The sequence below is a fragment of the Urocitellus parryii genome, chromosome 10, assembly GCF_045843805.1.
Source record: "Urocitellus parryii isolate mUroPar1 chromosome 10, mUroPar1.hap1, whole genome shotgun sequence".
NCBI lineage: Eukaryota > Metazoa > Chordata > Mammalia > Rodentia > Sciuridae > Urocitellus > Urocitellus parryii.
The window spans coordinates 51,061,998-51,064,854 of record NC_135540.1 but is presented as its reverse complement, the minus strand read 5'-3'; the positions used below and the strand labels follow the sequence as shown (position 1 = coordinate 51,064,854).

General features: G+C 33.7%; 1 pseudogene; it reads right to left on the bottom strand.

Annotated features, from left to right (window-relative positions):
• Nucleotides 1-214: 214 nt before the first annotated feature.
• Nucleotides 215-974, bottom strand: LOC113193864 (holocytochrome c-type synthase pseudogene; annotated as a pseudogene).
• Nucleotides 975-2,857: the final 1,883 nt, after the last annotated feature.

Below are 2,857 nucleotides of genomic sequence, written 5' to 3'. Positions count from 1 at the left end.
AAACGATCTACTAAAAAATACAAGACAAAATGCAGCTCAAAACTGAATGGAGGATGGTGTCCTTTGCTAACTGGAGGATGAAGCCTCATTACCCACTTGAAGTTCCCAATACATCATGAGGGAAATTCAGTTTGGGAAAATAGTTTAATGCATCCCTCAGGAAAAAAAAAAAAAATTCTACTTTGCATCACAAACAAAACAGCAGTTAGGATGTCTAGCACCACCAAGCAACCTCCATTCTGTCCAGATACAGCTGAAAGTGAATCCAAAGGTGGGGGGACTAAGTGGATGTCCAGGATAGGGAACAGGTAGTCCTCATTGACTTTGCCATCACTGTAGTAATCTATCACACAATCTAACTTCTGTGCCACCATGGTTGATGATCCAATCATGCCTGTCGAAAGGCAACTCACACCCCACCCAGGAACGAATTCTTGCCCTTGGTGAATATTCTTTTGCTTTCCCTCCAAATGAGATCAATGATAAACCACAAGGACAATTGGCAGCATGAAGGACTTCCCACTTCAAAATCTCCTTCCAAGCCTGTTCATTGTTCTGACTATGAATTCTAATATTATACATATCTTTCTCACTAATATCCTGTCTTTCCACTTCCACCCTTTCCTTAACATTGCATTCCAGAACATCTGTTTGGATGGATAAAACACTTTTTTCTCTGAACCTGCTTATCGAATGGGTGACTCCTCTATGATGGTAGACAACCCAGAGGGCTGATCTGGCCCTGGTGCTCGATTAGGTGGTAGGATCAAATTTGAAGGATCCAGGCTCTCAGTCTTAGCAGCAATGCCTGTAATGGAATACTGCACATACTCCTCTTGGTGGGCAGGCACAGAGCATGTTTTGCTCTCATAGGTTGGACCAGAGGGTTCTGCTCACATCGGACAGCCTTTCATTTTCCTTTCATGCATTGGGCATCCTGAAGGTTGTGATGCTACCTGATGATCTGAAGCATTTGAGGTCTGACTGGAACAGCAGAAGGAAAGGCTGACAAACCCATGACCGGAAGCAATGTTGACTTTGAACAATTTTAAATTTCCAGCTGATTTCCTTTCCCAGGCTTGTCCAAGCTGTTGGCCCCACCTCTAACCTCCAACCTAAGCCCCAAGGACAGGGATCTGTTGCTGTCCCTGCCTTCCTCTCACTGGGTCGCCTTAATAATTTAAAAAAAAATGCTTGCAAATAATAAAAAGAAACCCAAAGTAACAAAAAAGACAAATGCCTTTGAAAGACTTGTCTCTAGACACAATATGTATTTAAAAAATTACCAGTTAATTTATAAAAGTGAGTAGAAACTTCCCAAACTAAAATGCAAAGGGAAAAGAATTAAAATATATATATATATATTTTATTATAAAATATATATATTTTTTATTATAAAATATATATATATATATTTTATAATAAAATAAATATATATATATTTTAATTCTTTAAAATATATATATATATTTTATAATAAAATAAATATATATATATATTTTATTATAAAATATATATATATATATATATATCAGAGCAGAACATCTATGAATTTTGGAACAGTTCCAAAGGCATTAGAAGAAAATAGGGAAAACAGAGCAGAGAAAGTACATGAAACAAAAATAGCTGAGAAATTTAAAGATAAAAGAAAAATAATGGAAAAACACCACAAAGGATAACAGCCTACATACACACACACACACACACACACACACACACACACACTTTACAGAAAATCAAACAGAAATAGAAAAGCCAAAGGTTAAGAAAACCTTACCTAGTGAGGAATAAGAGTCATAGTAAACTTCTTATCAGAAGCACACATTTTTCATTTAAATGATATTCAACTTATGATTTCCCCCCAGGGGTTGTTTCCAACATATCAAAAACCCAGTACCACATTCAAAATCAATTAGATATTTTCTGCTTTTTTTCCTCAAGAAGGTATGTAATTTTGTTTTTGTTTTTTTTATTTAGATTTGTATTCCATTTTATTTAATTTTGTGAGAGATGTAAACTTTAGGTTCATGTTTCTGCATATGGATGCCCATTTGTACATATGTCATTTATTCAAAAGACTACCCTTTCTCCTTTAAGTCTCCTTTGCTCCTTTGTTAAGTATAAGGTAACGATATTTGTGTTTGCCTTTTCTTGGCTTTCCATTTCATTTCATTGATCCATGTATTTGTCATTTCATCAATATCATACAGTCAGAATCACGGTAATTTTTAAGTAAGTCTTGAAATTGAGAAGTGTGACTCCTCCAACTTGGTTGCCCTTCAGTATTGTCCAGTATATTCTGGGTCTTTCTTCTTTACATACCAATTTTGGAATCAGTTTTAAATATCTACAAAATAAATGGCTGGGATTTTAATTGAATTTCCTCATAGACTAAATTGGAAAGGCGTGACATGATAATTTTATTGTCTTCCAATACAGAAACATGTATTATCTTTCTTTTTATTATAAATTCTTTTTATCAGTGCTTTATAGATTTCCATGATTCCTATATATATTTTGTTAGGTATATAACTGAGTATCCTAGTTTTCTATACCTTAGTACTATAGTAGTTTTTATCCTATTTTAAATTATATTTTCCTTTCTAGTGTAGTAAAACAATTGACTTCTTCACATTTACCTTGTGGCCCTATGAACTTACTATACTACTTATCAATTCAAGGAGATTTTTTTGTAGATTCTTTTGAAACTTTATCCATAGACAATCCTGTCATTAGAGAATAAGGATAATTTTTATTCTTTAATTTTCAAACTACATATTTTTTGTTTCCTTTGTTGTTTTTGAGATAATATATTGCTGGGTAGTGTTATATAATTTACCTCAACAGTCTCTAATTT